Here is a 24,158-nt window from a genome sequence, read left to right on the forward strand (position 1 = left end):
AAACAGTAAAAAAAAAAAAGAAGTGAGAGGAGGAAAATCTCTGACCAGTTGGGAAGTCCAACGGCAATTGGGGTTAGATGTGTCAACCTAAATAATTTTTTAAAAATCACATTCTCCAAAGAATATTGACATTTATTTGGGGGATAACAAAGCTTTGCAATGGGAATATGCATTGTCATAGTGAACTGTGGGCACTGTGGTACACCTCTGTAATCCAGCTACATGGGAGGCTGAGGCAGAAGGATTACAAATTTGACACCATCCTGGGCAACTTAGCAAGACCCTGTCTCAAAATAAGAAAAATAAAAAGAGCCAACAATGTAGCTCAGTGGTAGAGTGCCCTTGGGTTCCATCCCCAGTGTCTGTCTGTCTCTCCTACACCCAAATTGAGTCAAGAGGAAGATTTTAATGAGAATTATGTCTGATATTTTGAAGCAAATAATCCTTAGCCACAGTAGTTAACAATAAATAAGCGTGGTATCAGTCCAAGGTTGAATGTTTCTGGGCAGATGTCCTTGCACAGATACTTTTTGTATAAGGTTGTGGCAGCCCCTATTCAGTTAGTGACTCCAGCAGAGTGTTTTATGATGGTAACTATCAGGCAATCATGTGAATCATGTGTTAAGAGTCCTTCCTTCGTAACATCCTGGCTTTGTTTACTTATTTATTTATTTATTTTTGGTTAGATTTGACATAAGTGATTCTATTTTGATTCTGACAACATTCAACATTTCTTTCACAGATGCTTTGGGGAAAAAAAAGAAAAGAAAACAGTTGAAATGTGTAGTTTAGATCTGGTGACCTCACCCACTTAGGTGCACAGTTGTGTTATTTCCACACATGCTTAGAGTTGTGAACCACCACCATGACCAGGACAGGCCACCAGCAGCTCCACCAGACCAAAACATAGCCCAGATGCAGAAGCAAAAGCCATTCTGCAAGGAGGTAGTCTATACATTAAAAAGTCGCACACATCATCAGTGTGCATTGACAGACCCTCGGGAACAAGCATGGCAATGTGTACACAATACCTTAAATGAAGGAGGATTAAACCATGGCTTGATCTGGCCTGAATCACTGACACTCAGCTGGGATTCAGTGTGTTGTCTTGGCTAACTGAGGCCTGGACTCAGGCTTGGACTGCATAGTTAATATATTTGAAAGCCCTAACTTCCTTGGCACTTGGTAGAGTCTCAATACTCAAAATGTGGCCTGTGGACCAGAAGCATCTTCATCACTGGGAGATAGATTAAATTGCAGAATTTCAAGGCCAAACACAGATCTTCTATTTTATTTTATTTTTTTAGTTCTCAATGGATCTTTTATTTATTTGTTTGTTTGTTTAAATACTTATTTATTTATATGAAGTGCTAAGGATAAAACCCAGGGCTTCACACATGCCAGGCAAGCTCTCTTCCACTAAGCCACAACTCCAGCCCAACAACCCAGACCTTCTGGATCAGAATTTTAGCAAGATTGCAATACAATTCATGTGCACATTACACATTAGAATTTGAAAAGCATTATTTCAGAAGAAGGAACCCAAAAACTCAGTGAGAATGATGAAATGGGGCTACTTTGTGCTACTTGCTTTGAGAGTACCCACTAACCAGGATCCCTGAGCTATCCCAGAGAATGCACCTACTCCTGAAGAATGAAGGCATGTATTGGTGAGGAGGGCACTAGCTGGGCTGGGGAGGCTAGTGAGAGCCAGATTCTAAATTTCCTCTGCATGCTCATTGGCATTTTTATCCTAGTTACTTTAAATGTATACTACCACATGTAGGTTGGGCTTTCCTGGTGGGTTCTGTTACCTCCTTGATCCAAGTGATTAGGCCTAGGTTTCTAAGGGGCAATTGTCTTAGGAGTAATGGAAAATTCATAATTGACTGCTGCCTAGGGTGACGAAGATCCATAAGAAGTGCCTCTGCAGAGCCCTGTTTTAATCCCAGCTTCATGCTACACTGCTCAGCTTTCTTTGCCACCAGAGTTGATTGGAGTACCCAAAAGAAAGTAATCCCACCTGAAAGACCCTAAATTAGGGGAAATCCTTTCCTGTGTGCATCCTCACTGTTGCTACATGAGACCTGGAGGGAAGACTACTCTTTACCTCCCTCTGGTCACCCTACCTACCTTGAGGATCTGGAAGTAAAAAAAGAAAGAAAAGAAAAAGAAAACAAACAAACAAAAAAACTCTTTTGATATTTCACATTGTGATTTTGTCATTGAAACTGTGCCTGCAAGCCAACCCCTGATGGTGAGGCTGCCCTAAAAGGACCCCTGCAGTTGGTCCCCAGATGATGCCCTTCTGTCTGGGCCTCTGATGGTTGCTGGGAAAGGAGCTACTATCTAAATTAATGGAGAACATTGAAGAGTTTCATTCAAAACAGGTATCAATCTTTTAAAAATTAGAGGCAGAATGATTCTCCAAAGAATAATGATTTTGGGGGGAAAGTCCCAGCACAGTGGTGTACACCTGTAATCCCAGCAGCTCGGGAGGCTGAGGCAAGTGGATCACAAGTTCAATGCCAGCCTCAGCAAAAGCAAGGCACTAAGAAACTCAGTGAAACCTTGTCTAAGGAAAATACAGAATAGGGCTGGGGATGTGGCTCAGTGGTCAATATCCCTGAGTTCAATCCCTGGTACCCACCCATTAAAGAATAATGATATTTATTTGGGAATAGAAAAGCATAGTAATGGGGATATGTGTGCCATGGTAAACTATAAGCATATTCAAAGAGGTTGAAGGAAGGGGAAGTTTTCAAATACAAAACGAGGATTACATCAAGTATTTAAAAATAATAATTCTTGATTACAAATGATTAATAAGAAGAACAGCTCCAGTCTGAAGATGAACACATGATTGCTGAGAAGATGTCCTGGCAGGAGTACTTTTTGTATGAGGTTGTGGTGGCCTCTTGCAGGTCTCAGGTGCTGGCAGAGTCTTTCGTGATGGTTACTAACAGGCAAACCTGCATAAGAACGCTTCCTTTGAAATCTCCCAGCTGCATTTACTTTTTGGTTTTGTTGTAAGAGTTGACACAAGTGACGCCATTTTGACCTAGCCAGCCCTTCTCAAGAGTGCATATCAGTCACCTGAGAGATCTTGTTGCGATGCAGATTCTGAGTCTGTAGATTTGGGATCCAACCATTTTTAGCGGAAAGGAGCTGCTCTAGACCCTTTTTCCTCACAGTGAGGTCTGCAGACCATTAGTTGCTGCATTAGCTGAAATAATTTCCCACGCCTATAATAGAGAGAAGAACTGCTTTTCAAACAGTCAACCAACGGGGGACCAAACTGCAGGAGGTCTAGTTCAGATATGTTGGAGCACACAGGGCTGAGGGGGTTAGCCATGGGTGCTTTCTGTGTGTTCCAAGCTGTCACTGAGGGGAGTCTAAAGTTCCAAGCCAAGGGTGTATGCATCATCACCTGGAGCACAGCTCTGCTTGTACTTGGAGTGACAACTCCGTGTCCTCACACTGACTTTGCAGCCGTGTCCACAGCCAGTCCTATGTACTGAAAGCCTTCTTGTCTCTGAATTAGAGGGAGTACTATTAGGTTTGGGGAAAAAATTAGGCTGTGCCTGTGGGTGATCTTAGGAGAAAGGATGAATATTTTTAAGGTCCTCAGAACTCAGCGCAGTACTGGCATTTGGGTGGGAATTCCCCAGAAGGAGACTGGTCAAAGAGGCCTGCTTGTCCTGCCACTCCAGAGTATCTTTGAATATGGCTATATCTGGGGACTCCTCCATTTCCTTTTCTCAGAAATTGAGTTCAGATGTCTTCTCTGACTCCTACAATTAAAGTACACATCACAGTGTCTAGTGCTCCTGTAGGAATTCAAGAGCCCACAGCTATAAGGAACCTGTGAGGACTTAGGCCACAGTCCTGGCAGAAGAACCCCTGGCCTCAGGACTTCCCTAAGCAGAATTTTGGACATCTCCTGTCTTGGACTCCCCTGAAAATGCCCACCTCTGGATCCTGATTCTTTTTGGCCAGTTCTGGTCCATGCAGGTAGAATATCTGCCCCAAATCCCTTGCCATGCTTCCTAATCCTCTCTGCCCCAGTTGTTCCTCAGGCCCTCACACCCAGGAGTTTCAGTGGAAGCTATTGTTGTACACACAGCTAATACATCCAGATTCCCGGGCTGGAGAGAAAAGCTCTGGAAGCTACAGACATGATGGAAGACATTTTCCTCTTCTCCCATTTTCCCACTGCCTGGAAAATTCAGAACCAGACTAGACCCTGGTGGATGGGGAGAAGCTGGGGTTCTGAGGAGGACCAAAGAGCTGGGACAATCTCCTGAGCACTTAATCTTCTTTGTCCTGAATCCAAAACACCCAACCATTGAAATCTTGGGAGCAAAGAGGTAATATTATCCCTGGGGCATTGGAGGGTGCTTCTAATGATACTGGTAAAGGCTAACTACCTAAGCACATAGAAGTCAATACTATGGCATCGGTTTTTGCAAAATGAGTGAGGTTTATTATGAGGCCAGCCAGCAAGAATTCAGAGAACTAAGCTCAGATCTGCCTCTGGGTCGTACATTTTTTTTTTCCAGGTAGTTATCAAGTTCCGTGGGGTGGCAGAAAGGTTAAACTTTAAATGTCAAAAAAGTTATTGAGCGGCTGGGGTTGTGGCTCAGTAGTACAGCACTTGCCTGACATCTGTGAGACTCTGGGTTCTATCCTCAGCACCATAAATAAATAAATAAATAAAGTGAAAAATAATCCATTGACAATTAAAAAATATTTTTTTTTAAAAATGTCATTGACCAATTCGGCTGGCTTTTCTGCATATGTCCATTTTTGAAAAGCTGGTTTTAAATCATCTTTCAGTGGATTCTGGAAAAGCAACTTAAGCACTTTGTTACTTAAGAAATATATGTTAGAGTTTGTTCTGGCCTTAGAAAACTTTACTTCCATCCTATGCCTCTAGTGACATCCTGGGCAGGATTCTATGCAGTGCAGGCCACACTGAGCCAACAGTCTCATTGGACCCAATATGACAGCGAGAGATTTTTCTCTTTTTTCAGGAAATAAATCAATTCATTAATATAGGGTTAAGATAAATTTAGCAAGGATTATGTGTAAAGAGCTTCACAGGAGCCCTGCTCCTCCCTGGGACTCACGACCCTGCAGGGACACCAGTCTTTCCTTGGGTGACAATGTGGACACTGCTGCCCCTGGCAGGAAGTGGTGTTGATGGGGTTACAGGAGCGCAGGATTCGTGCTGCCGCCCAGCTTGCAGCAACCCTCCCACCCCCACCAATGAAGAGAGTTGATTCCAGTGGCTTCGCTGGAGGAGACAGGATTCAATTAAGATCTGGTCAGGAGAAGCCTGAAAAGGCAGAAGGGAAGGGGGCTGGGATTTTGGTTTAGGGAAGAAGAAACTGCCTTGGTTCTTCTCTGCTCCACCTCACTCCTGTCCATGGAGACCTTTGACTAAGTTCCTGTTCTTTGAGAAGACTCTCCTGGCCTCACTGCCCTCCTGATCTGCCCATGCTGCTGAGCTGGCCCTGTCCAAAGGCCAGGCTGCAGGTCGTCAGGGGGACCAGTGGGCTGTAGCAGCTCATATCGTGGATGCTGATGCCTTCCCAGGACCAGATCCAATTCTCCTTTTCACTCTCCTCTGAGGCCCACCTGAGCCTTCAGGAGCATTTCTTTTTCTCTACATTTTATTAAGTTTCCAGATTCCCTCCAAGTTATATGAACAGATGTTAAACAGAGAGGTCAAAGCGATATCCACTAAGTGTGGATTTGCAAGAATGAACTCTTTGACCTGCCCAACCTGCCTCCCATAAAATATCCCCAGCCTTACATAAGAGTGGTTGGAGTTTTGGAAACTGCTCTTGAACTGAAAAAGGAAGTTGCTCTTTAGTCCTAATGCCCTTCATGTCACTTAGCATGAAGTGCTTTTCTCCCTCTATTGAGAAAAATGTATCATGTTCTTCCTTTAATCTATTGAGGTGGAGGAGCACATTGATTTTCTTGCATTCTAGGATTAATGTATGTATGTATGTATTTTCCCCTTGGGAGAATTATGTAAATGAGGGATGTCATTTTTCAGTACCCTGGAGTATTTTGTGTAAGAATGAAATTATTTGCTCCTTTGACATTTGATAAAACTTGCTGGCAAAAACCACTTAAGCCTAATGTTTTCTGTGTGGGGAGATTTTAAGTTACCATTGGTAACTTGTGGTCTGTAGCTGGAGATCCACATTCTGGAATCTTGTAATCACCCCACATTTCTTAAAGGGAGTGTATGCCTGAGCTATGGAACATGGGCTGCTTCCTACCTGGATTGACCTAGCTACACCACTTATGTGCATTCCTCTTGCTCATAATAGGCTGATACAGAGTCCTAGAGATGGCAGTGTTGCTCATAGACACCAGTAGAAACATGGTGGTTCACAGGAGTAAATACGCATTCCAAATATAAATGTTTTTCCCTATTCATAAAGCTTCTGCTATTCACTATTCATGGATTTATACGATGCCTTGTTTATTGCCATAAAACTTTATCTTCAAATAAGGAACTCATCTTACTAAAATGGTACATCAAGATGCAGGTCATTAGGGTTGACAAGGGATTCCAGGAGAGTGGGAAGTTGAAGCTCTAAATCTCAGTGCTTGTGTTCCAAAGAAAGAAAAATTAAAGGCAGACACTGAAAGCCATCCGAGAGAACTTCATTATAAGTAAAAGTAAAATGAGGCTCAAACAAAGAGCACTCCCAAGAGAGTGGGTCATCTCCCAGCCGAGAACGACAAATGGAATAGTGCTGTCTCCAAATGGATTGGTGTTTTAGGGCTGCCTTGGGAACTGGGGTCCACTTTCAGCACTCTTTGCCAATCAGGTGTTCGACTCTTTCATGTCAGGTGGTAGAGTTTTGGGCCCTGGTTGGTCCTTTCCAGAACTCTGGTACTACTAAGAAAATTTCTCTTCTAAAATATATTGAGACACCTATGTCCATAAATGACCCCAACTGACCCTGTAAAGAGTTAGGAATAGCCTCATTAGACCTTCTCTATGTATTTCTTAATTGGCTCCTTTGTTCTCTTTATTTGTATACTTGTTGTTTTATGCATTATCTGATTACCCACTTGCCTTAAAATTAATTTAAAGAAACCCTTAAAAGTAACTTAAAGAAAACCCGTGACCTTGCCCTGTTACTGGTTTGCATTTCACGTCTCACTACTCACTGCTACCTAACATCTCCCACCCCCTGAGAGAACTGACAATGACCTTCTTTGGTTTGGCAGGTACAGGTCAGAGGAGGATACCTTTACCTTGAAACTGGCAGGCTGCATGGCCGATGAACAGGAGTCCCCCTACCTTCCACAAGGACCACACAGGAAAGCAAATAGGGGGTGGGGGCAGTCACAGAGGCAGCTTTGGCAGGGGGCCCCTCCTCAAATTGTAGACCAGCCAGACTTCATTAAACTTGATAAGTTTCATCACTGATCTTCAACAGCCCCATGGAAAGATTGCACAAATGTTGTCCCCACAGATGAGAAATTAAAGCAGAGCACAGCAGTCATGGTGCCCCAGCATGAACAAGTAAGGGGGTTGCAATACAGGTCCCACCCCCCTGGGTCATGGCTCCTATTTACTGGGTGGCAAAGTGCCAGGCACAAACGGGGACTTCCCTGGTCAGGCACCACACTGTGTCTTCACCAGAATGAGGTTCTGATGGAGTTGACGTCTGCTGCCAACCTTTAATTCAACATGTTAGCTTTGAAAACAGGAAAGCACAAATTCTAATCGCTGAAATATCCCCTTTACTAGCAATATTACAGTACAAAATTCTGATGTCTTTTTCAGATTTAAAAAATGTAATGACATCATTAAATATTGTTACAGTATAATATTAGAAACAACACAAAATACAAACATGGCATTCAGATTTCTCATAAAACATGCTTATTTAGATATATTATTTCTATATATTTGTGGGTTATATCATAGCAATTCTATATATGTATACAAGTTTAATTATGAAACACTGAATTTACTTCCAGGAGGTCACTATAGTGTAATCTCCCCTTAGTTTTTGTGATTAATGACTTTGCATAGAATTCATACTGTGGCAGAGTCAGAGAGACTGTCTCTGTGTGCCCTTGAAGAATTGGGACATTCTAGCATTTCAAGCAGGTATTAATGTAGGAGAGATGAGGATGAGCACCTGAGGAATTTGCAGGAAGATTTATTTAAACTGGTGCAATCCAGAGGGGCTAATGCCAAAAAATCTCTGGGCCCCAGGTATGGAAATTCTCTGAGATTTCTACTCAGTGGGTGGTTACACAACACAATGGCAAACAAAACAGTTACTTTTTCTTCCATGCTCTTAGAATGGACAGAGTTTTCACAAGTTAAATTTACTAAGAAAAGAGAAACAATAACTTTTACACATCAATAAGCTTGATTGCAGACATAACATTTTTTTAAGTTGTAGATGGGCGCAATATCTTTATTTTACTTTATTTTATTTTATATTATTTTTATGTGGTGCAGAGAATCAAACTCAGTGCCTCACACCTGCTAGGCAAGTGTTCTAATGCAGAGCCACAACCCCAGCCCTGCAGACCTAACTTCTACAAGAAAGAGAAACCTGACCTTTACAACAAAAAAGAGGAGCTCAAACCACAATGAGCTCTCTGGGCTTACATATTACAATGAAGGTGTGGGGTCTTTGGGGAACTACATCATTTGGAATCTTTGGGATTACATCATTATCTCTTTGATGCTCATTATTTAATCCTTTAAATCAAAAAATGTCATTAGCTTCTTGGCTTAAAGTTTTATATAATGTCATAATCTTAATTTCTCTCTCTGTGTCTCTCCTCCTCCCTCCCTCCTTCTCCCTCCCTCCCTCTCCCCCATTTTAATAGCTGCTTCTATAGTTGACCCAAGAGTTTCAATGTAAAGGGGACACAAACATGGAACCAATAAACAAGTTAATACCATAATCCATACTATATCAATTAAACTTTTGAAAACACCAAATAGAAATAGAAAAGAAATAGAATAGAAAACCATCCTCCAAATAGTGAGCTTAGTTCCTAAGACTTAATGCTCTTTCAGGTTTAAACTAGTACATGGTCTAGTTTTTTAAAAAAGCAATTTAATTAATAAGCTTTAATTTTATACAAGAAAAGTGTACATATTTTCATGGCCAGAAAAGTGCCCAGACTTCCTTTTAAGCCTTAGTCCTTTATGAATTTTTCTTTTCTTCAATTTGTTATATATGACAGCAGAATGCATTTTGACTATTAAACACAGAGTCACACTATTCCTGCAATCATAAATGTACACAGGGTAAAAAAAAATTCATCTCATTCCATTATCTTCCCTCCCTCACACCTCTCTGCTCAATCCAAAGTCCCTCCAATCTTCCCTTGCCCCCCCCCATTATGGGTTAGCTATATGATTGATTGATTGTTATCAGTCCTGTAGTAAAGACCAAGGAAAGGACTATGTATGTGATGGAAGTAAGGGGTGGCAATTTGTCACAGTATGAGAGTCCTCTTAGAGGATGAAACAGTCCATTTGTCTGTTGGTTAGTTAATCTTCCACCTTGTGTTGATCAGCCAGCCCCCAAGTGGCTGAAGCAGGCTGCTGTTTCCTCAAGCTTCAGTGTGTGCAGGCCAGTCAGCTTCCAGGGTGACCAGAGCAGGGCTGGTGTCCTTCTGATCCTCAAGATTCTCTGGTGTTACCTTCTTCCTGATGGTCAGCTGAAGGGGTGCAAAAGAATGTATATGAGTTTCTATTTTCAGAAGGTCCCAAAACAAACCAAAAGGAACAAAATATTACATAATATGTATTTGTATATACATATAATGATATAATTGGTGACACTGTACAGAGGAGTACAAAACTGTGGACAGTGCTCCTTGTGTGTGTGGCAGAGGAGGGGGATATCCCAGGAGGCTTGAACTACACAGATTTATCTCAATGTAACTTTAAACAAATTTGAAAACAGCTTATAATTTCAAGAGCCTGACCCAACATTTCATGCTTTGGCTTATGATCGTCCATATATTATTATTTCATCTAAAAACATGAAGTAAATTTCAACTCCCTACCTCAGAGGTCAGTAGTCTTCCAAAGGTGCCTTTCTAAGTGTGTCACCTTTAGTCTGAGAATATATTTCTGCATGGAAATAATGCTGAATGCCTACCTAGCTCCCAAGTTGAGGTACTGCAGAACAACTTAATTTAACTCATGGCTTATCATCCTCCCTGTTTTCTTTTACCAGATGCAAAACCAAGGTTGTAACTAGTTCTGTTCCCTGGTCAAGGTCACACAGTTAAGAGCGATTTGAATCCAGCTGTACCAACTCTGATGTCTTTGCCTCTCCCCACAGTACCCTTTGCACAAGACAAAACTTGGTAACATATTTTTCCTTTCTTGATAATCTCTTAGAAGAAGCCAATGTCAGGCTAAGTTTGGCAGATCTAAGAGGGTATTTTCCCAAGAGGCTGCTTTTCCCCACATCCAGGTGGCTGGAGTCTGACCATTCTGGCTGTCACCAGACTGCTGCAACGTACCAGGGCCTCACACCACTACCCAGAGGCCCAGAGCCCAGATGGCTCTGTCTCTGGAATCCAGAGTCCCCTTCAGAGAGGAGTGTGAGGGTGGGAGAATGGGAGAGGGTGGGAAGCTGCTTCCAGGCTGGGCTCCCAGAGCAGCCAGAGATCCCTCTCCAGCTTGCACCACAGGGTCAAGGTCCAGACCAGGCTAGCAGCCCCCCCCCAGGTTCTACCCGGCCCCCTAACCAGCAGGCTGGACCCACCTAGCCCCACCCACTGCCTGCTGTGAGGACTGCAACCTTTATTTAAAGTACTCACTTGTTTTCCTTGGATGAGTTCCCTGAGTTAGCACAACAACTACTCAAGCACCCAGAAGGAGTGGTGGCTGTTCCTGGAAGAGGAAAGGCAGGTGGCAAGCGGTGGACACTGGTGAGGTGACTGTGATGGAGGACGTCCAACTTCCCAACTTCTGTGGTCTTGGGCAGCACAGCAGCAGTGGTGGGGTGGAGTTGCTGAAGGGGCATTGTGGAGTGGCAGTATCTGGTGGCAGCAGCAGCAGCAACATGTAACTGCTTCAGGCATAGGGCAAAGGGCCTCCGAGGTCCGGACTTGAGCATTGGCATGGGGGGTGGTGTCTGCAGAGGTGTTGGCATCCAGCTGTGGTTTGGGAGATCCGTTGCTGCATACTCACAGTGGAAGAGTCCAGAAGCAGCAGTGGTGACAACAGAGGGATGTTGCCATGATCGGTTTCATCCTGCACTGCTGACAGGAGTCCGGCTGCAGAGGGTGAATTTGGCATCCAGTGCTGAGTATCGCTGTCTTGCATCTGTGATGGAGTCTGGTGACAGTAGGATCTCTGGAGTTGGTGGTGGCAGCAGCAACACGCACCTTCATTGGGATCCAGTGTGGGGCATAGGGGTCAGGCGTCCATTGTGGGGTGAAGGGCATTGACATTGGGGCCTCAGTGGGCAGCATCGGAGTCCAGCTGGGGTTTGGGAGTTTGGTTGCTGTGTGGTGGTGGTGGCACCAGAAGACTCTGGAAGTGGGGCGGAAGCCACAGAGGCGTCCAGTGGTGAGCATCTTCATCCTGCTGCGGTAACAGGAATCCCGCTACAGGGTGGTGAAGGGGGCATCTGGCGACCATGTGGGGAGTCTGGTGGCTGCAGCGAAGAGCTCCAGGCCGGTGGAGCTGCTGAGCACCTTAGGCTGCCCACACCTGCCTCCCCTGGCGCTGGCTATGAGCCCGCTGGGTGGCTGCTCATCCCATTCCCCGATACGACCTCTGCAGGGGAACTAGGCCATCTGCCAGGTGGGGCAGCCTTGGGAGAGGACCCCCACCTTCCCAAGAGACATCCCACATGTGCTGTGGGGGCAGAAAGTGGAGGACCTAGGACATCTTCCACATCAAAGCGCATTTCTGATTGAAAGCGTTTCCTCTCAGAACTGGAACAGGACAAGGATGCCCTCTCTCACCACTTCTAGTCAAGGTAGTCCTTGAAACTCTAGCCAGATTTTAAACTGTACTGTAGTTTAAACTGTCTCTTTAAACTGTAGTACAGTTTAAACTATCTACAGAGCTATAGATGAAAGAAATTAAAGGGATATGAATAGGAAAAGAGGAAGTCAAACTATCACTATTTGCTGATGGCATGATTCTATACATAGAGGATCCCAAAACTCCACCAGAAAACATCTAGAATTGATAAATGATTTCAGCAATGTAGCAGGATATAAAAATCAATACCCATAAATCAAATGCATTTCTATATATATCAGTGATGAACCCTCTGAAGAGAAATTGGAAAACTATCTCTTTCACAATAGCCTCAAAAAAAAAAGATTTGGTAATCAATTTAATAAAGGAGATGAAAGACCTATGCAATGAAAACTACAGAACACTAAAGAAAGAAATTGAAGAAGATCTTAGAAGATGAAAAGCTCTCCCATGTTCTTGGATAGGGAGAATTAATATTGACAAAATGGCCATACTACAAAAAGCCTTATACAGATTTAATGTGATTCCAATTAAAATCCCAACAACATTCTTCATAGAAATAGAAAAAGCAATCATGAAATTCGTTTGGAAAAATAAGACCCAGAGAATATCCGAAGCATCCTTAGCAAGAAAAGTGAGTAGGAGGCATCAAAATACCAGACCTTAAACTATACTACAGATCTATAGGAACAAAAAATGGCATGCTATTGGCACCAAAATAGACATGTAGACCAATGATGCAAAATAGAAGACACAGAGAAAAACCCACATAAATGCAGTTATCTCATTCTTAACTAAGGTGCCAAAAGCATACATTAGCAAAAAGATAGCCTCTTCAACAAATGGTGCTGGGAAAACTGGAAATCCATATGCAGCAAATTGAAGTTAAACCACTATATCTCACCTTGCACAAAACTCAAATCAAAGTGGATCAAGGACCTAGGAATTAGACCAGAGACCCTGTACCTAATAGAAGAAAAAGTAGGTCCAAATCTTCATCATGTTGGATTAGGTCCTGCCTTCCTTAACAAGACTCCTAAAGAGCAAGAAATAAAATCAAGGATTAATAATGGGATGGATTCAAACTTAAAAGCTTCTTCACAGCAAAGGAAACAATCAATAATATGAAGAGAGAGCCCACAGAGTGGGAAAATATCTTTACTACACGCACATTAGATAAAGCGTTGTGGGAAGCCATTCTCGCACGTGATTTGAGTTACCTCCCTGGCTGGGTGAGAGGCGCTTAGACAACTGTGTCAGAGCCTTCCTCACCCTGTCCCAGGTGAGAGGGTTTGTCCGTGTGGAGGTATGCCTGGCCACTGACCCAAAGACCAATCACTGACCCTGACCTTGGAATGCTGCCCCCCTCGACCTTCATTGGATGGGATTTTCCCTTGAATTTTTTGTTCCCCAATTAGACCAGAGACCCTGTACCTAATAGAAGAAAACACTCTCTCCTGGAGTGTTCTCTCTCTCTCTCTCTCTCTCTCTCTCTCTCTCTCTCCCTAGCCTCTTGGGTAAACCTTGCCACAGCATTAGGTGGCTGGAGGCGGGACCTAGAAAAGCCATCTCCAGAGCTGAGCATTAAAGGTAACGAGAATATATATGTCTCTTTAATTTTAAAACTCACTAGTTAATTTCTATGCTTCGAACCTCTTTTATGAAGCTTGCATGCTGGTCATGTGGCAGAAGTGGCACCTAGGAGGGGGCATATTAAATTGACTAGGTTGAGTTAGGGAGCGTGCTATAGAAATAAGGAATTGGTGACATTTTGGGGGTCATGGAAGTACCAGGCAGGTACTGAAGCAAAGGAGACGTTAAAATTATTAATATTGGGAAATTTGACTTCTACTGATAAGGACATGTACTTGACTATTTTAGAGACAATAATTAATCAGAAGGGAAAGCAAATAAAAAAGATTCAGTTGCTACAATTCTTAAAGGTTGTAGGTGAATTTTGTCCTTGGTTTTGTGACCAAGATTCACCAAATTTACATACTTGGGACAAATTAGGAAGGAAATTACATAGAATCTGCCTTTCTAATGAATTACCTGGAAATTTTGAAAATATAGAAAAGGTTTGGACTGCTTTAGAAATTTGTCTCTTTGATTACATGGGCCATAGTCCCTGAACCCCTGAAGATCTATTGAAAGGTATTCAGAGAGCCATTAAGTCTATTCAAATGGAAAAACTGCCTGAGGCTAAGGAAATCTCCTTTCCTTTAAGCCGGTTAAAGATAAAAAGTGAAACCGAAAGTAAAAAATGTAAGCTTGCCTGAACAGAGCCAGAGTAGGAAGGAAGATCATAGAGATGAAGGTCAAAGAGAGGAGGCCTCCGGAGAGATAGAGGGTTCTCCTCCCAGAGAGGAAAGTCTGGAAGAGATTCCTAGAGAGATAGAAAGCCCTTCTCTCCCACGTGGCTTACAAGCCCAGGTTCAAGATGGTGACAGCGGAGATTCTACCGAAGAGTCGTAGCCTGAGGGAGAGGAATCGGACAATGAAATCCAGGACTTGAAGGGAAATTTCAACAGGCTGCATTTAACACCGCCTGCCCAGGCTATTAGAATTCAGCCATTGTCTGTTAAAAAGACAAAATTTAACAGGTACTCTGAGTTAGCAATGACTTTTCTTACCCGGTTCCAATGAGGTATTAGAAAAGCACAAGAAGCTGGGGAGGATATCAGTGAATTCCAACTTTTCCCAGTTTTTGAGCAAATGAACGAACAAGATCAATTGAGGAAGTTAATCAAGGGTTTCTTCCTGGAGATAATAAGGGAATCTTTCAAAGAGAGTATCTGCTTGCAAATCAGCCTCCTCGACAGAGATTAGTAAATACTACAAACCAAAATTTTTACTAGGGGCCTGAGTGTTTCCCCAATCCAAAAGACAGCTGAAAAGATAACCTGGCTTACAGAGGAGCCTATATGGATTTCTCAGTGGCCCATCTCAGGGGAAAAACTTAAGATAATTTATAGGTTAGTTGAGGAACAACTTCAGGCTGGTCATATGGAACGAACACTTAGTCCTTGGAACACCCCCATTTTTGTTATTAAGAAAAAGTCAGGTAATTGGAGATTACTACAGGATTTAAGGGTGATAAATCATGCAATTCAGCCTATGGGATCATTACAGCCAGGACTTCCTTCCCCCACAGACATCCCTTTAAACTATAGCTTGATGGTAATAGATCTCAATAAGGTTACATCCTGAAGATTGTGAAAAATTTGCCTTCACTGTCCCAGCAATTAATTTTAAAGAACCTGTTAAAAGATATTCCTGGAAGGTCCTCCCCCAAGGAATGCATAACAGTTCTACCTTATGCCAAAAATATGTAGGTCAGGCAATAGTTCCTATAAGAAATAACGTTCCTGATGTATATATTATTCATTTTATGGATGATATATTATTGGCTCATGCTAATCCAGAAGTACTTTCAGAAATTTTTACTCAGAGGCTTCACTTACAGCAATGGGCTTACGCATTGCTCCTCAAAAGATACAAAAAATGCCTCCCTTTCAATATTTAGGTCAGATAATTCAAGGACGCACAATCCATCCTCAAAATCTTCAGATAAAGGTTAAGGAGTTACATATCCTTAATGACTTTCAAAAATTATTAGGAGATATTAATTGGCTGAGGCCATCCTTAAAACTAACTACTTCTGATTTAAGTCAGATATTACAAGGAAATCCTTCCCCAACCTCTCCTCCTCAGCTGACAATAGAGGCTAGAACAGCTTTAAAAAAGGTTGAAAGTGCAATTAAAAATGCACAACTTACTAGAGTTAATCCTAAAGAAATAGTGTATTTATTAATATTTCCAACTGTGTATACACCAATGGGAGCCATATGGCAAAGATTGGGAGTTATTGAGTGGATTTATTTAGCCCACTCCCCCCAAAAAACATTAATTCCTTTTCATGACTCTATTGCTCAATTAGTAATTAAAGGTAGAATGAGAGTTTTACAATTAATTGGATCTGAACCTGATATTATAATTATTCCATTTTCTGTTCAACAAAATAATTGGCTTTTTCAAACTTCTAGCTTATGGCAGATAGCTTTTGCTGATTTTCCTGGTCAGATAGATAGTTATTACCCTCGTGATAAAATAATTAAATTTGCATCATTAACACCGCTTATTTTTCCAAAAATTGTATGTGCCCAGCCCATAGATGGAGCCCTATCGGTGTTCACTGATGGTTCAAGCTCAGGTAAAGCAGGTTTTTATAGTCATGTTCACATAGAGGTAATACAAACTTCATATACTTCTGCCCAAAGAGCGGAGCTTCAAGCTCTCATCTGTGCCTTAAATTACTTTACAAATGAGCCTACTGATATTTATTCTGACAGCTCATATGCAGTCAGAGTTACCAAAAATATTGAAACTTCAGTTATTGGATATACTTCATCACAAGAGTGATTTAAATTATTTCATAATCTACAAAAGGCAGTACAAATGCAAAAATACCCATGTTTCATAGGACACATACGGGCTCACACTAATCTTCCAGGACCTTTAGCTTCAGATAATGACAAGATTGATAAATTAGTAGCTGTGTGTCAACAGATGTCTCCATATGATAGTGCACAAGCCTCACATTCCTTACGTCATCAGAATGCTTCTAGCTTATGTAAAAAATTTAATATTACCAGAGAACAAGCTCGTCAAATTGTAAGTCACTGCCCTAAGTGTATTATTCACTCTCCATCTCTGCCATCAGGGGTAAATCCCTGAGGATTAAAACCAAATCAAATATGGCAAATGGATGTAACTCATATTCCTCAATTCGGTAAGCAATGTTATGTACATGTGATAGTTGATACACATTCCAGATTTATTTTTGCCACAGCACGTACAAAAGAAAATACTCAACAGGTAATTTCTCATTGCCTAGCAGCCTTTGCTGTGTTAGGATGCCCTTTACAGATTAAAACAGATAATGCACCAGCTTACGCAAGCTCTTCTTTTCAACAATTTTGCCAAGAATTTCAAATTAATTATAAAACAGGAATTCCTTATAACCCCCAAGGTCAAGCCAATGTGGAACGAGCTCATTTATCTATTAAGCTGCAATTACAAAAATTAAAAGGGGGGGAATAGGTTTATGACTCCCCAAAATAGCCTCAACCATGCCTTGTTTGTTTTAAATTTTTTTTAAATTGTGACGCAGAAGGTCACACTGCAGCTGAGAGACATATGTCTTCCACAACAACAGGCCCTTTAGGCAGAGTTTTGTGGAAAGACTTACAGACTGGTCAATGGAAAGGCCCAGATCCAGTGATTATGTGGCGCAGAGGTCATGCTTGTATTTTTCCAGAAGGTGATTTCTGTCCTATCTGGGTGCCTGAATGCACAATCATAGAACCGAGATTCAAGTGACTGAAGATTGACCCAGAGAAGCCCCCATTCAAAAGGAAGAGATATCAAAGAAGGATGAAGAGGAACCAACATGACCCAGCTGAAAAGCTGATCTCATGGGAAGACGTGAAGAAGCTGACAAAACAGGCTTCGCGAATAATTCGACTCCTAGGAAGAAACAAGACTCCATTGATGATGGGAGCTGCAGTGATTGCCCTGCTGGGCTGTCAGGTAAAAGGGAGTTGAGCAGACACTTACTGGACGTATTTCCCAGATCCACCCCTGGTACATCCAGCTGTATGGACTGGAGAATCCAGTCCAGAGTTTACTAATGACTCATTCATGATGGGAGGATTTATAGATACTCATATTACTCCCAATCACATGACTAGATTTAATTATTCTGGCTACAGTGCCCAATTACCTTTGTGTTGGTCCCATGATAAACATGCTGGCTGTCTGAGAGTATCATTTGAGGAAAAGACAGCTGTTGGGAGACCTAGACTGACTAATCATACTATTTATGGAGACTTAAAACCTTATACTAGACCAGTGATTAAGATGGGACTTTCCCATAACAAACCAGTCATTTCTGCAAAACCTCCATGAACACCCCACTGTCCAAATAGTTCTACAATTGAGATTGGCACCTTTCCTAGATGGATAGATTGTGTAAATACCTTTCCAGTACAACATAAGGTGTCTAAAGATAGTGGGTATATTTTAGACTGGTCTCCAAAAATTGATAAGAGACAATTACAAAAAAATTCTGCTATGACACCTGCTGAAACACATGGGGCTAGGCCCCAACTTTCTTAATAAGACACTTATAGCACAAGAATTAAAACCAAGTATCAACAAACAGGATGGATTCAAACTAAAAAGTTTTTTCCTCAGCAAAAGAAATAATCTGTGAGGTGAACACAGCGTCTACATCCTGGGAACAAATTTTTACCCTTCACATATCAGATACAGCTCTAATCTCTAGGGTATATAAAGAGCTCAACGAGATGAGCACCAATAAAATCCAAATAATCCAATCAATACATGGGCCAAGGACCTGAACAGACACTTCTCAGAAGAGGATATACAATCAATCAACAAATATAAGAAAAAATGTTCATCATCTCTAGCAACCAGAGAAATGCAAATCAAAACTACTCTAAGATACCATCTCACTCCAGTAAGAATGACAGCCATTATGAAGACAAACAATAACAAGTGTTGGTGAGGATGTGGGGGAAAAGGGTACACTCATATACTGCTGGTGGGACTGCAAATTAGTGCAGCCAGTTTGGAAAGTAGTATGAAGATTCCTTGGAAATCTGGGAATGGAACCACCATTTGACCCAGCTATTCCTCTTCTTGGACTATACCCAAAGGACCTAAAAACAGCATACTACAGGGACACAGCCACATCAATGTTTATAGCAGCACAATTCACAATAGCTTAACTGTGGAGCCAACCTAGATGTCCTTCAGTGGATGAATGGATAAAAAATGTGGCATTTATACATAATGGAACTCACCACTAAAAAGAATAAGATCATGGCATTTGCAGGGAAATGGATGGCATTAGAGAAGATTATGCTAAGTGAAGTTAGCCAATCCCCAAAAAACAAATGCCGAATTTTTTTTTTTTTTTCTGATACAAGGCGGATGACTCAAAGTGGGGTAGGGAGGGAGAGCATGGGAGGAAGATTACCTCTAGATAAGGAATAGGGGTGGGAGGGAAAGGGAGGGAGAAGGGGAAAAGCAAGGATGGTGAAAGGAAACGGTCATCATTATACAAAATACATGTATGAAGATGTGAATTTGGTGTCAACATACTTTACATACAGAGATATGATAAATTGTGGTATAAAGGTGTGTTAAGAATTGTAATGCAAAAAAATAAGAGAGTTCATGTATAATGGCATAATTTGGTGTGAACATACTTTATATACAGTTATAAAAAATTGTGCTCTGAATGGATAATTATAAATGTAATGCATTCCACTATTGTCATGTAAGAAAAAAACTACTCTAAGATTCCATCTCACTCCAGTCAGAATGACAATTAACAAGAATACAAGCAACAATTAGTGCTGAGGAGGATGTGGGGGGATAGGTACTCTCATACGTTGCTGGTGGCATTGCAAATTGGTGCAACCACTCTGGAAAGCAGTATGGGGTTTCCTTTAAAAACTTGGAATGGAACCACCATTTGACCCAGCTATCCCACTCAGTATATACCCAAAGTACTTAAAATCAGCATACTATAGTGATGCAGCTACATCAATGTTTATAGCAGCTCAATGCACAATAGCTAAACTGTGGAACTAACCAGATGCCTTTCAATAGATGAATGGATGAAGAAACTGTGGTATATGTAAACAATGGAATATTACTCAGCTTTAAAAGAGAATTAAATCATGGCACTTGCAGGTAAATATATGGAGCTGAGAATATTATGATAAGCAAAGTCAGCCTATTCAAAAAAAACAACAGGCTGTTTTCCCTGATAAGTGGATGCTGATCCATAATGGAGAGGGGCATGGGAAGAATGGAGGAACTTTGGGCAAAGGGGAAGAAGGGGAGGGAGGGGACATGGGATAGAAAAGAGGGTGGAATGAGACAATATCATTACCCTAGGTACATGTATGACTGCACATATGGTGCAACTCTGAATCTTACACTACCAGAGGAATGAAAAGCTGTGCTCCATTTGTGTATGATGAACCAACTGCAAAGTGTAATGTATAGATAATTAGAACTAATTAACTAATTTAAAAAGCACATTTCTGCGACTGAGGGCGGCAGAAGACCAAGACCAAGGGTGCCACGTCTTAGGGTTTCCTCTGCCACCTATGATCCCACCCTTGTCCTGCCCCAGGGATGCTCTTTGAGGGTGAGGATTTGTAGCCCCACCCCCACTGCCTCTGCTCTCTGTGGCCACAGTCCAGGGGAGATGCTGCTTGGGAGGGTGGGTGACCTCTCCAAAGGCTGCCCCGGCTGGCAGTGGGCCTACTCCCCCCGCAGAGGCCGCAACCCAGGGAGGGGCAGGGCGAACCCAGGATGGGGCGAGCAGCCACCCGGTGGGCTCACGCCGGTGCCAGGCGCCGCCTGTGTGGGCAACATAAGGTCCTCACAGGTTGTCTGGGTACCGCCACCTGCTGCATCCTGCTTCCTGAGCAGGCAGGCTCTGCCAGGAGTAAGACAAGTGGCCTGGAGCAGCCATCGCACAGGCCACCTCAGCCTCCAGTCGCCCTCTGACTCTGAGGCTCGCTGCCCCACGCTGTCGCTGTCGCCGCAGCCAGAGCTCCACGCTGCGGCCACTGTAGTCCCAACCTGGCCACCAGCAATGTCACCACTACCGCCGCTGCACTGGAGCCAGACTCCCGCCACCGCCAATGGATGAGGATGCTCCTATCTGGACGCCTTGCCTGCCGCTGTCGCCTCCAGACTCCTAAGTTGCCTTTGCCACCGCTGCCATAACCGAACTCCGGACACCGGTGCCTCCACAGGTGCCCAACGCCAAGGCTGGACTGCCCATCGCTGCTGCCTGTGGCTGACCTCCCAGCCTTTTAGGCCAATTTCCATGCAGCTACCGGTACAACTGGACTCCCCAAACTGCCTTAGGGCTGATGAATGCCCTGCCCGCAGATGGATGTCCCTGCTCTCGGATCCTGACACAGCCCCTGCTTGCTGGGAACCTCCAATGTGGAACCCTAATGTGGAACGTTGAGGATGGCTACTGTTCGCTTCTGACCCTGCCACTGGACATCTTTCACAGCCACTGAACTCCTCCACAGGTGCGGCCTACACCTCCAGGCTTGGAGAGGGTGTGGGCATCCCCTTTTATGTGTGCCACCTGTTCATCCTGCTGGGGGGGATTAATTTACTGATTGGATTAAGGCTCTCTTAACAGGGCCATTTCCCCTCTAAACCTTCTTGCATTGTCTCGCCCATGAGCTTTTGGAGGACACCTAGAAACTCAACTGTATCACGTCTTCATCAGATAGCTTAGCAAGATCTTCTTCATGACTTGCTATAGCTTCTACATCAGCACTTGCTGCTTCACCTTGCACTTGTCTTATATGGAGATGGACCTCTTGCCTTAAACCTTCAAACTACTTCTTCTTCTTCTTCTTCTTTTTTTACTTTTTTTTAAGTTTATTTTTTAGTTTTAGGTGGACACATCATTTTTATTTTTATGTGGTGCTGAGGATCGAACCCAGTGCCTCACACGTGTGAGGCGAGCACTCTACCAATGAGCTACAGCCCCAGCCTGCACCTTCAAACTTCTTCTGGAGTTTTCTCACTTCTCTTGGCATTAGAACAATCTAATGTTATGGCCTTATCTGGGATTTGGCTTTGGTTTAAGGAACATGGCTTGTTTCATCTGTTCTCCAGACTATGAAAAACTTTATACTTATCAGATATTTTGCTTTCTTATCATTCACATATGCCCTGGAACAGCACTTTAATTTAATTCAAGAACATTTCCTTTGCATTCTCATTGGGACTAGAGAGGCACAGCTTTTCTTTTTTTTTTTTTTAATAGTTGTAGTTGGACAGCATGCCTTTATTTGTTTAGTTTTTTTTTTTTCAGTGCTAAGGATTGAATTCAGTGCCTCACACATGCTAGGCAAGCATTCTGCCACTGAGCTACAGCCCCAGCCTAAGGCACAGCCTTCTATTTAGATCGCAAAACATGGGACTCTTCCTTTTATTTTGACAGTCCAGCCCATTACAGAGTTATTAACTGGTCTGACTTCAATATTGTATCTTAGGGAATAAGAGGATGGCGAGACATGATCTGTGGAGCAATAAGAACACACATATTAAATTTGCTGTCTTATATGAACAGGGTTTGTAGTATCACATGACATTAAATATAGTTAACATCACAGATCACAGTAAGAGATATAATACCCTGAAATCCTCACTACCCTTTAGGCAGTCATCTCTGCTCCATGCACAGCAGACTCTATCTCACCTCCTTTAAGATGGCCTGTGTGTGTCCTCCCCCATAGGACCCATGTGCTCTAAGGGATCTCCATCTTCAGCTACACAGTGCTGGGGGTGGCACAGCCTGGTGAATGGGCTGAACACTTTTGAGTCAATATAAATGTTTTTTACTTAAAATACTTACAATGCCATTCCAAACATTAAAAAAAAAAACTACCATCACAAAAAAGAAAATAGTTTCAGGGGGAGGAGGAAGATCACTGTGGTGGGGGATTTGGCACAATGCTCAGGTACTCACATGTGGAGGTGCCCTCAAGGACTTGGAACTAGGGCAGTGGGAAAACATTCTAGGAGAAGTGGAGGGATTCTGGTCTAATAGTTTCTTGACCCCCTTTCTATGGCATCTGGGTGACTGAATTTTATGCAGCTACCAAAAAGGTGGCTCTCTTTGAAAGAATGGGAAGATAATGTTGTAAAGGGCCTCTCTCCTTCAGCTAGAACCTCCCATGGCCTCCTGCATGGTGGGCTTCCCAAAGAGTGTCCAAGCAGGTCACATGTAGCAGAGCAAAGGGGGCAAAACTGTGAAGCACATGTGTGGGTAGGGGTCTCCTCTCACTTGCTGTCCAGTCTCTATATAAAAAAAGTGTGGGCAATCCAGGCTGAGATTGGCTGTGTTGGAGAGGGATCCTCACAGGGCCTGCCTCTGAGGCTCCAGCTATGCCTCTCTTCCTTGGGTACCCAGAATCCCACCACAGCTTGCTTTGTTTCTTCTACAGAATAAACCCCAGACCTCAGTCCTCTGCTGAGAATCAACAGGGTAGAACCTGGGGTTTGCCCCGGCCATCCTCTTCAACAGCCCCCCAAGTGACCACTCTCGAGACAGGAGTCCTCCCTCTTGGCCCAAAGACTACTCACTTCTTGCCTTGAAGGTATTCCTCCTCAACATCTGGCTGGAGGCGTCCATACCTAGAGAAGGCCAGGAGGCTGTCACCTCTAGCATCCTGTGTCCCTCATCTGTCGAGATGCCTGGTGGGCTTGACTAACTTCCTGATAATAACGGGAGCTCAGGAGGGCTGGGAGGTTTGTCTGCACTGCTTCCTAAATGATAGGCCAAGTGCCTGCCAATGGTAGGTGCTTCACATACATTTGAGCCATGAATGAACCCAACCACCTGCTGCCTGGCTACCTCAGGGCCAGGGCCCTCTCAGTTTACCCCAGGGGTCCCTGTTCTGTCTATATGCTGGTTGGAACCCTCCCAGATGCAACCCACAGACTTTCCCAAGAGTGGAAACTGCTTTTCCTAAGGCCTCAGAGTAGTGAGGTCTAAGGCAGAGAACTTCCTCACAGGGAGGGGACAGACCCCCAGGGGAAGGCCAGAGCCATTGCCAGCTTGTTTTCCAAGACCAGGCCTGAGGCAAACACTTCTAGGCCTCATCTTACTTGGATTTCTAAACACCTAGGCAGGGTTCTCCTCCGAAAAACCCTACTTTCCACAGAGCTGACTGAGGTTCAGAGTGATGCCCAGCATTCCCATCACCAGGCCAGGAGTTGGCCATGGGCCAGGGCTTGGAGGTGATACACACCTTTTACACAGCAGCTCCAGAGCCTTCTGGGTATTGGCCAAATCTGGTATAAACACAAAAATGCCTGGACATAGCAGGTGTTTGGCTTCTATGGGGCAGGCACCAGTCCGTCCTCAAGCTCCTGCAGGATGAGTGCTGTGAGGGTTTCCACTAGACAGGACACATCCACTGATGAACCTCGGTCATCTTCTCCCTAGGATGGGGGATCAAAGAGGGACATTTTAACAGGGAAA

At 43.3% G+C, this 24,158-nt stretch overlaps 2 long non-coding RNA genes across 2 annotated transcripts in view; both read right to left on the reverse strand.

The window, feature by feature from the left end:
* Window positions 1-9,121: 9,121 nt before the first annotated feature.
* Window positions 9,122-12,225, reverse strand: LOC107155164. Its single transcript, XR_001505152.2, has 2 exons — window positions 10,852-12,225; window positions 9,122-9,735 (listed from the first exon to the last, which is right to left on the reverse strand). It is a non-coding gene; the product is annotated as an uncharacterized LOC107155164 (long non-coding RNA).
* Window positions 12,226-21,372: 9,147 nt separating this feature from the next.
* Window positions 21,373-24,158, reverse strand: part of LOC125613212 — a 27,788-nt gene continuing 25,002 nt past the window's right edge. The window contains exon 4 of the long non-coding RNA XR_007343712.1: window positions 21,373-21,494. This is a non-coding gene — a long non-coding RNA (uncharacterized LOC125613212). The remainder of the gene's footprint in view (window positions 21,495-24,158) is intronic.

The sequence above is a fragment of the Marmota marmota genome, unplaced genomic scaffold, assembly GCF_001458135.2.
Source record: "Marmota marmota marmota unplaced genomic scaffold, marMar, whole genome shotgun sequence".
Classification (NCBI taxonomy): domain Eukaryota; kingdom Metazoa; phylum Chordata; class Mammalia; order Rodentia; family Sciuridae; genus Marmota; species Marmota marmota.